Genomic DNA, 10,789 nt, shown 5'->3' on the forward strand with positions numbered 1-10,789 from the left:
AGATTATAAGAGAGGGTTTCGCATGCCAGCAAAAGTTACTGGCGTGCCATGTTTGGCACGCGTGCCAGGGGTTGCCCACCCCTGGTCTATGCTATCATATACCTATCTGCAGAATAATTTTGGGTTTACCACTTATTTCCAGTCTGAATTCTTTTTCAGTAGAATGAGAACTTAAAAATGCCTACATTATCAAATGAAATTTTAAAAAGCATTTATAAATGCTATAGATCTATTAACTTTATTTGCTTTTGTGACCAAGTATTTCTGGCATTCTTAACTGTGTTCTGCTCAAGTTAACATAAAATCAGAATTTACCACACAACTATAAGAAAAAAAAAAACTGAAAATTTGAAAAGGACATGATAAAGCATTTCTATAACCCAGATAATCCCAGGAGTGAATTGACTCAATTTTCAAATCAAAGTGTATAGCAATGACTAAAAAAACCTACTGCAACACTAGATAAAATACAAAGTTTCTAATATCTAGACAAGGCATATTTAATTCAAACCACACACACACACACACAATATCTAGTTAAAATTTTCAATTATTCAAACTGAAAAATAATTGTTTTAAGTAGCTTCTTTAGTTTCTAATTTCAACATACAATACTGAATTTAAATAGACCAGGAACTATGTTTCTCTTTTTCACTACTGTATTCCCTACTAGGTAGTATAACACTTTACATATACTCAAGAGTAAAAATTTAAAAAAAAAATCCAGTAATATATCTGAATTATTAAACTTCTGCTCAATCCAGATTTCTTTCCACTTCTAAGAAAACATAACTGTATTCTGGGCACTGGGCACATGTTTAAGAGTGGATATCAGAAAAATTGCATATTTGAGTCCATTATTGGTTAGGGAAAATATTCAACTTGCAGTTTTCCACAAAGCATTCCTGAAACATCACTTTAACTAAATTACTTTGTGATAAACAAACATAATCTTACAATGGATTGTTAAACGGTGAGAGTCAGAATAAAAGCCAATTCATTTTAAGGAACATCTAATGGAAGTCAATTTTAAGGGCAGGTTAGTAAACACTGCTCTGGATTGTCTACTTGTCTTTTCTAATATGTTTATGGCACACTAATGGTCTAGAAAGAGACCTCCACTCACTGACTGCCTTATTTTTACATAATCCAATTTGCCAATAATTTCTGCTCCCTAGTCTTTATCATAAGGGAACTAGAACAAGCAAACTTAACACCGGAAGAATTTTTTATTTACTAAATTTGCTGAAACTATCACAGATGTTATTATGATACTTGATGTAAATGAATAGTGTCTCTGATACAGTCCACTGTAGGTTCTACAGCAAGCTTTATGCAAGTTTTCCATTTATTTTGCTAATAAATTGAGTAAAGGGTTAACAAAAACCTTTTCTCTCCATAAAAGAAATTACCTCTGGCTAACCTTCTAGCATGGTTTCCCTGGAAACCTCATAAAGGCAGGATATCAGTTATGTTTCTAAGCAACATTTTGTGTGCTAAACTTGACCACTATTGGTGAGCTAAATCTGGATTGAGCAGACAGGGAGCAGGGCTACACATGCCAAGTGAGAAGTAAAAAGAGTGGGCTTTTCTGAATGGTACATAATCTGCAACTGGCCTGTCCCTCTGCTGAATCCTGGACACTATGCCCATGTGCTGTTACAAAAGATATTGTCTTGTGGAGCACAAAACAAGTCAGGAGGCACCCACCCATGTGTCATCTTTCTACTAGCCTATACTATCATTCAGGAACAATACACCTGATGATGATTTCTTGGGTTTTCTATCTCATTTCTTTCAACAAAGCAGAGAGGCTTGTGCCAGGTATGGTCCATTGGGTCTTATGAGTGTGAATGCCCAGCTGAACACAAGACCACTGCTTCTGGTCATGAAGAAAAAGCAAGGTGATTAGTTACCCTCTAAAGCAGTGGTTCTCAACCTTCCTAATGCCGTGACCCTTGTATACAGTTCCTCATGTTGTGGTGACCCCCAACCATAAAATTATTTTCGTTGCTACTTCATAACTGTAATTTTGCTATTGTTATGAATCGTAATGTAAATATCTGATATACAGGATGTATTTTCATTGTTACAAATTGAACATAATTAAAGCATAGTGATTAATCACAAAAACAATATATAATTATATGTGTTTTCCGATGGTCTTAGGCGACCCCTGTGAAAGGGTCGTTCGAGCCCCAAAGGGGTCGCGACCCACAGGTTAAGAACCGCTGCTCTAAAGTATGTCCTTTGGGGCAAAATATTTATAAAATGTGTTGCCAGGAGAGATGGATTATTTGCCAGGTTCTTTTCCATGCTGAAATGCATTTGCTGATAACATCTTAGCATCATAAACAATCAAGAGGAATGGTGAGTTTCATATATTCAAAGTTCAATCAAGCTTACTACTACTTAGAAAGGTACCTTACAGGGAAAAAAGATTACATCTGTGGAGAAGAGAATCTTAGTCAACCAATAAACTCATCTCTCTTGCTTCTACATTACTAGAAACCCAGTGGGGTCTGGCCGCCAACCCCGATCGGTTAAGGGGACAATTTGCATATTAGCCTTTTATTATATAGGACTAGAGGCCCAGTGCATGAAATTCATGCACTCGTGGGGGGGGGGGTCGTCCCTCAGCCCCGACTGCACCTTCTTACGGTCTGGGAGCTATCAGTCGGACATCCTTAGCGCTGCCATGGAGGTGAAAGAGGCTCCCACCACCGCTGCTGCGCTAGCCAGCCATGAGCCTGGCTTCTGGCTGAGCGGTGCTCCTCCTGTGAAAGCACACTGACCACCAGGGGACAGCTCCTGCATTCAGTATCTGCCCCCTAGTGGTCAGTGCGTGTCATAGCGACCGGTCGTCGTTCTATTTGGTTGATTTGCATATTAGCCTTTTATTATATAGATTATGTGTTTAACCTTATGTCTACATCTCAAATAAATGCCTTATTACCATTTCTCACTTCTGCCTTTTGCCATGTTACCACACCAGCTGTCACATGTCAAATGTCTCTAATACATGTCTGTAAGTTTAACCACCCCTGGTAACTCAACTACTTACTATCATGAGAATCTGATGTAGTAACTCTTACAATGATCCTATATAATAAAGAGGTAATATGCCAATTGACCGTCACACATTCACAAGATGGCTGCCTACGACCAGATGGGCAGGGCATTAATGAGGGACGACCAAACGACTAAACAGCAGGTTGTGTGGGGCAACCAGGCCAGCAGGGGGGGCCGTTGGGGGCGACCAGGCTGGCAGCGGGGGGCAGATAGGGGCAACCAGGCAGGCGGGGGGGGCAGTGAGGGGTGACCAGGCTGGCAGCAGGGGGAAGGGCATTTAGGAGCGACCAGGCCAGCAGGGAGGGCAGTTAGGGGTGATCAGGCTGGCACGCAGAGGCAGTGAGGGGTGATCAGGCTGGCACGGGGGTGAGTAGGCAGTTAGGGGCGACCAGGCAGGCAGGTGAGCGATTAGGAGCCAGCGGTCCAGGATTTTGAGAGGGATGTCCAACTGTCAGTTTAGGCCCGATCCTGGCACGAATTTCGTGCACCAGGCCTCTAATCACTCATAAAAAGCAAACCTCACTTGCTAATAATTCTAATGTATTTCTCTAAATTCACACTGCAACACCATACCCCTAAGTGGCACCAAACATTAATTCTTTCTCAGCTTCCAGTATATTCAAATTCCTGTGTTTTCCCCTCTGACCTACTCCAATTTAGGCATTTTCCAAGGTCCTATCTACTTACCTTCTTTCTCCTCAGTGATTTCATTCTTTCTCATGGTTCCAACTATCATACTTGTGTATGAAGTATTTCCATTGTCTATGTCTACTCCATCTACATCAATTTATCTGTTCCTTGAGTACCTGATGCTTCATCAACATCTAAAAATTATCCAAAACTACACACTTCTTCCTCACCTAACATTTTGCATGCTATATGTTAATTAGAAAAAAAGCATGTGTAAATACATATATTTTTTGAGGATTTATTGTAATTTATTGAGAGCCTCTCTCCACCCTGGCAGTCACTTTATCCACTTATAGATCTTGTGTGCTAGCCTCAGGAAGATAGCTGGGGGTAGGGGCAAAGAGTACTGCTTGATGAGACCCAGAAGGTGGCTGCAATTGTCTTCCTCATACTACATGAACACAGCCTATAGATTCAGCTCCTCATAGAGTGCCTTTACTTGGGCCACCTTCTCAGCCTCTTTCTACCCATAATTCTCCTGCAGGACCTGGCACTGTTCCAGAGAGGCCCGTTGCAGACACTGAACCACCAGCCAGCTGCATTTGTTGTCCTGGGTGTCAGTGCCAATCTTGCCCGTCACATTGGAGTCCCCAAAGAAGTCAAAGTAATCATCCTAAATCTCAAAGAGTTCTCCTATCTCCAGCAGGATCTTCTTGGCATTGGCGTGTTCCTTCTCCCCATCAATGCCCGCCATACACCTGACAGCAGCTACAGGAAGAGAGAAGTACAAAGCTATCTTATACTTGACAATAGATTTGTACCTCTTTCCAGTGAATCTGCCAAGATCCATGCTGCCCTGGGGGGCTATGATGAGGTCCAGGGTCTGTTCAATCTCAGTCTGATAGGAACTCTGCAGGAAGAGTTCCATCAGGTTCAGGTAATAGGGATGCTCCCAACAATAGAGCTTCAGCAGTCAGGAGATACATGCTTCCAGAAGTATAGCATCATTGATGGCATCCAAACCTATACCTGGCTTCTGATACCAGCAGATCTGCCCCCATGAGGTGAGGGATGAATCCATGTCATCTGACACCAGGAAGAAAGCTTAGAGCAGTTCCACACACCAGCCCACAGTCATGGCGAGTTGGAGACTATCAGCATCCTGCTTTGTTAGTTCCACCAGGCACCATCATTCCCCGTTAGTACTTCCCTCCAATGACACTGTACTCCAGGACCTCCTTGAGCAGGGCAATAGCATCTTCTGTATCTGGATGCCCCATGTCATCCTCAGTCAGTACCTTGAAAATCTGGGAGAAGTGCTCGATGAAATTCTGCTTTTTTTGGTCATAAACATCCAACTTTTGGTCTCCATTCATTCTGAGGGAGGAGTAAAATACTCTGTTCCTGAATGCCAGTTTTTCAACGAATATATTTTTTAAAAACATATGTTTGATTCTGAGTGTCAATATATAAGAAGATAATCTAAAATTATGTTACAGTATCAAAAATAGGCATATTATTTAACATGCACAGATCTTATATTTGAAGTTTTAAAAGTCAACCTTAAAAATAATGTTGGTGCTTTTTATTTAGATGAAGTAGTTAGAGATGTCATATTGATATTAGTAAATAATTCTGAAGAAATAATCTATTAAAAGCATGATTAATTTTTATAATATATACACAAGTAGATATATTTCCTTTTAAAAGAATGGTTTTAAAGTATAAGCAACATATTGATGTATTATATAAGCACTTTCATCATATGAATGCAACTTACAGATCTAGTAATGATCTTAAGAATTTTATGGTCCTCATTAATTTACTTAGTTCACATTTAGTGCTCCATGTGCTTCCTGTCTTTAAATATTAGCCCATTGTGACTATATAACAGCCAATTTAAGACTAAAAATACAAACAATTTAAAGCTGTAAAGCTCTCAGAACCACCATGTTGACTAGTGTTAGCTGAGCAATAAGTCAACGGAGAGATAGGCACACTCAACTTACCTTAATCATCTCATATATATACTTGGAGGATTGCAAATGGTTTCATTTCTAAGGAAAAATATTTAAATAACTATTCTATAGACTTATGATCTATATATATAAAAGCCTAAGCTACTAGAACGACCAGAACAACCAGTCGTTGTGACACGCATTGACCACCAGGGGGCAGACACTCAATGCAGGAGCTGCCCCCTGGTGGTCAGTGCACTCCCACAGCCAACTTCCCCCTGGCCAGCCAACCTCCCACGGTCCTTCCCCCTGGCCAGGCCCTGGGCTGGGACGGGGAATCGGGGGTGGGTGGTGGCGGACGTGGCCCTTTTCCCAGGGGGCCAAGGGCTGGTCCCCTCCTTGGGGCCGGTGGCCAACCTCCCACGGTCACTACCCTGTCCCTTCCCCTGGCTGGCAGGCCCCAATTGGCCTGCCATGTGGCAGGTAGCGAGGGACAGAGGAGGGAGAAGGCGGCCAACCTCCCGTGGCCCCTCCCCCTGGCCAGCAAACCTCCCACGGTCCCTCCCCCAGCAGGTCCTGTCTCTCCCCCCGGCCGGCAGGCCCCAGTGGCGGCGTGGTGGCGAGGGGAAGAATGGGGAGGCAGGGAACCATGGGGTGGTCGGGTGCCGATGGTGGCATTGGCGTCTGGTGTCTGTTCTTTCTGCACCTGGCCCGGAGACCGTCACCTCTTCTCCCAACCCCGCCCTGATCACTGGCCAGGCCTAGGGACCCCACCCATGCATGAATTTCATGCACCAGGCCTCTAGTTTAAAAATAAAAGAGATCAATACCAAAGTTATACCCAATACAAGGACAGGTCCCCGAGGAATTCTCAAACCCAGTTCTCACAATACAAGGACAGGTCCCCAAGGAATTTTCAAACCCAGCCTGGACCACTGAAGTGGTACCAAGGCTGGATTTCAAGCCTCATGAGATTCCATTTCATTGTACCATACTATTTAAAAATTAAAGACAATGCTATAACCGGCTATGTGAATCATAGTGCCTAGATACTATAAACTATTTCAAAATTATAAAAAACAGTTCTTATTCTTAAGTAACTCATGATCTACTCAGGAAACCAGACATAGACATATAGAACTGTACATGTCTAACATAAGCTTATTTAATTACAGATGACACAAAGAAAATCAAAGAAAGGGCCACAATTGTCCTTAAATATAGGAAAAGAAAAATAAAATCTTAAGCATGTGTCATTTACAATATAGGTTTAGTAATATCTAAATTCCATCATGCTTGATTACTTATAGGAACCCAGTAAAAATGTATGGAAACTTTTTAAGGATTTCATTTACTTTTATCAAACAGCTGTCTATGACACTCATTTTTATTCATTTAAACACAGTTTTTCACAAGAACTGGACGTATTCAAGCATAATCTAAATAAATACTTGGCATGGACAGTGTAGAGAAAATCAGAGCAGTTGAACTGAATTAATCAACTTTATAAACCTGAGATCTTTCTATGCCAGTGATTCTCAAAGGGTGGTTGGTGGTTCCAAGGCCCTGGAGTCCCCAAGGCTCTTTCAAGGGATCTTGGAAATCAATATTATAATTACAAAGATGCTTTTTCATTGTCTGACATTTGCATTAATGGTGCAAAATCAGTGGGAGGTAAAACTGCTGGTGCCTTAGCAAGAATGGTATTGGCACCAAAATGTAGAAGCCACTCATTGTATTCTTTATCACAATGAACTCCAGGAAATGGGATGACAAAATCAGTTTTATTTAAGAATGTCATTGAAGAAGCAGTTAAAATTATTAATTATATTTCAATAAAATGAGTACACAACTTTTAAACACTTTGTATGACAAATGTTTGACATAAAGCACTAGGTGCTGTGTAATGAAATATGAGTTGTGAGTTGAGTTAACTGCTTTTTTTAGGTGGCAACATTCTGACTTAAAAAGACAATTAACAAGTGGTTACTCAAACTCAAGTGTTAGGTAGACATTTTCTGGAAAATGAATGAAGTTGCCAATAGCTTCCCATTTCTTAAACACTTTTCAGATTAAAGCATCATATTAACAAACTAGGGGCCCAGTGCACGAATTCATGCACCTTGAAAGGAACTGTGGGCTGTGAGGCTGCAGTGGACATGGGGATGGGTCTCGGCCCATTCTCCATGCCCATGCCCGGCCCCTCCCACAGTGGCCCCTGGTCCCCTCTGCTGGCAGCCCCACTCCCATTGCTGCCACTCCCAAATGCTGACGACACCAGCCCCACTCGCACCCACAGACAGCACAGAGCAATTGGGGCCAGCGCCAGCAGCGGGTGTGAGCGGGGCTGGCACCATCAGCGTATGCGAGCGGTGGCTGCTGCCCTGATCGCCCCTCAGGAGCAGAGGGAGGTGGAGAAGCCCTCAGGGGAGATCGGGGCTGGCAGCCGCCGCTTGCACCCACTGACGGTGCTGAGTGATCACGGCTGGCGCAGAACGCTGGCAGCGAGTGCGAGCGGTGGCTCCGGCACCAGCTGTGAGTGTGAGCAGGGCCAGTGCCATCAGTGGGTGCGAGCGGCAGCTCCGGTGCCAGCAGTGGGTGAGAGTGGGGCTATCGTCGGCGGCGGGTGCGAGAGGCAGCTCCAGTGCCAGCAGTGGGTGCGAGTGGGGCTGGCACCGTCAGCATCTGCAAGGGGTGGCTGCTGCCCAAATCACCCCTCAGAAGCAGGTGGAGGTGGAGAAGCCCTGAGGGGTGATCGGGGCCGGCAGCCACTGCTCGCAACTGCTGATGGCGCCAAGCGATAGGGGCTGGCACCAGGTGCCGCCAGTGGGTACAAGCAGTGGCTCCGGCGCTGGCAGCAGATGCGAGTGGGGCTGGTGTCGGCAGTGGGTGAGAGTGCCCTGCGGGGCCATGGCACGCGGGAGCAAAGAATTTTCAATAACCACCAGAGGTTTGCCCCCAAGACAGCAACTAGCGCCCCGCCTTGGTCTGGCACCCCCACTTACCAGCTCCACTATCCCACTGTGGCCAATGCCCGCCATGTTCCGTGCTATGTCGCCTGCTGCCAACACCTGCCATGTTTGGCGTGTGCCCCCTGGTTGTCAGTGCACATCATAGCGACTGGTTGTTCAGTTGTTTGGTTGTTTCGCCGTTCAGTCTATTTGCATATAAGGGTTTTATATATATAGATGAGATTTTGAAAACCTATTAAACATGTCAACATTTGCAAGATCTGCTCAATATGGCAAATTATTATTTTCCAAAGAACCGATGAATGGTGTCACAAAATCAGGCATGGATTAAAAAAACAAAAAAACAATCCCATTTACCGCTGCACCAAAAAAATTAAGATACCTAGGAATAAACTTAACTAAGGAGGTAAAAGACCTGTACTCAGAAAACTACAGGACACTGAAAAAAGAGATAGAGGAAGACATAAACAGGTAGAAGAATATACTGTGTTCATGGATTGGTAGAATCAACATCATTAAAATGTCCATACTACCCAAAGCAATCTATAAATTCAACGCACTTCCCATTAAAATACCAACGGCATACTTCACAGATCTAGAACGAACTCTCCAAAAATTCATCTGGAATAAAAAAAGACCCCGAATAGCTGCAGCAATCCTGAGAAAGAACAAAGTAGGTGGGATCTCAATACCAGATATCAAGATGTATTACAAAGCCACTGTTCTCAAAACTGCCTGGTACTGGCACAAGAACAGACATATAGATCAATGGAATAGAATAGAGAACCCAGAAATCGGCCCGAACCAATATGCTCAATTAATATTTGACAAAGGAGGAAAGAACATTCAATGGAGCCAAGATAGTCTCTTCAATAAATGGTGTTGGGAAAATTGGACAGATATATGCAAGAAAATGAAACTAGACCACCAACTTACACCATACACAAAAATAAACTCAAAATGGATAAAGGACTTAAATGTACGACAGGAAACCATAAAAATTCTAGAAGAATCCAAAGGCAACAAAATCTCAGACATATGCCAAAGCAATTTCTTCACTGATACAGCTCCTAGGGCAGTTGAAACTAAAGAGAAAATGAACAAATGGGACTACATCAAAATAAAAAGCTTCTGCACAGCAAAAGAAACCATCAACAAAACAACAAGAAAACCCACTGCGTGGGAAAACATATTTGCCAACGTCATATCTGATAAGGGCCTAATCTCCAAAATTTATAGGGAACTCATACAACTTAACAAAAAGAAGATAAACAATCCAATCAAAAAATGGGCAAAGGATCTAAATAGACACCTTTCAAAAGAGGACATTCAGAAAGCCAAGAGACATATGAAAACATGCTCAAAGTCACTAATCATTCGAGAGATGCAAATCAAAACAACAATGAGGTACCATCTCACACCTGTCAGAATGGCTATCATCAACAAATCAACAAACGACAAGTGCTGGAGAGGATGTGGAGAAAAAGGAACACTTGTGCACTGCTGGTGGGAATGCAGACTGGTGCAGCCACTATGGAAGACAGTATGGAGTTTCCTCAAAAAACTGGAAATGGAACTCCCATTTGACCCTGTGATCCCACTTCTAGGAATATATCCCAAGAAACCAGAAACACCAATCAGAAAGGATATATGCACCCATATGTTCATAGCAGCACAATTCACCATAGCTAAGATCTGGAAACAGCCTAAGTGCCCATCAGTAGATGAATGGATTAGAAAACTGTGGTACATCTACACGATGGAATACTATGCTGCTGTAAAAAAGAAGGAACTCTTACAATTTGCAACGGCATGGATGGAGCTGGAGAGCATTATGCTAAGTGAAATAAGCCAGTCAATGAAGGAAAAATACCACATGATCTCACTCATTCATGGATAATAAAGACCATTACAAACTTTTGAACAATAATAGATACAGAGGCAGAGCTGCCTCAAACTGATTGTCAAACTGCAGTGGGAAGGCCAGAGAGGGTTGGGGGGCAGAAGGGAGGGGAGTAAGAGATCAACCGAAGGACTTGTATGCATGCATATAAACATAACCAATGGACATAATACACTGGGGGTTAGGGGAGGCCAGGGGATTGTCAAGGGCGGAGATAAAAAAGGACACATATATAATACCCTTTGTAATACTTT

At 42.9% G+C, this 10,789-nt stretch overlaps 1 protein-coding gene and 1 pseudogene across 2 annotated transcripts in view; both read right to left on the reverse strand.

The window, feature by feature from the left end:
• ABHD13 (abhydrolase domain containing 13) overlaps positions 1–10,789 on the reverse strand; it is a 22,761-nt gene that overhangs the window by 7,573 nt on the left and 4,399 nt on the right. Inside the window, exon 1 of one of the 2 annotated variants that reach the window (XM_005884470.2) lies at positions 4,524–4,594. The exons of the other annotated variant lie outside the window; for it this stretch is intronic. The gene's annotated coding sequence lies outside the window, so the exon portion shown is untranslated. Of the gene's footprint in view, positions 1–4,523; positions 4,595–10,789 lie in introns of those variants that run through there. 2 annotated transcript variants of the gene reach the window in all.
• Positions 3,518–5,762, reverse strand: LOC102244508 (annotated as a pseudogene).

This window comes from Myotis brandtii, unplaced genomic scaffold, assembly GCF_000412655.1.
Source record: "Myotis brandtii unplaced genomic scaffold, ASM41265v1 scaffold83, whole genome shotgun sequence".
Lineage (NCBI taxonomy): Eukaryota > Metazoa > Chordata > Mammalia > Chiroptera > Vespertilionidae > Myotis > Myotis brandtii.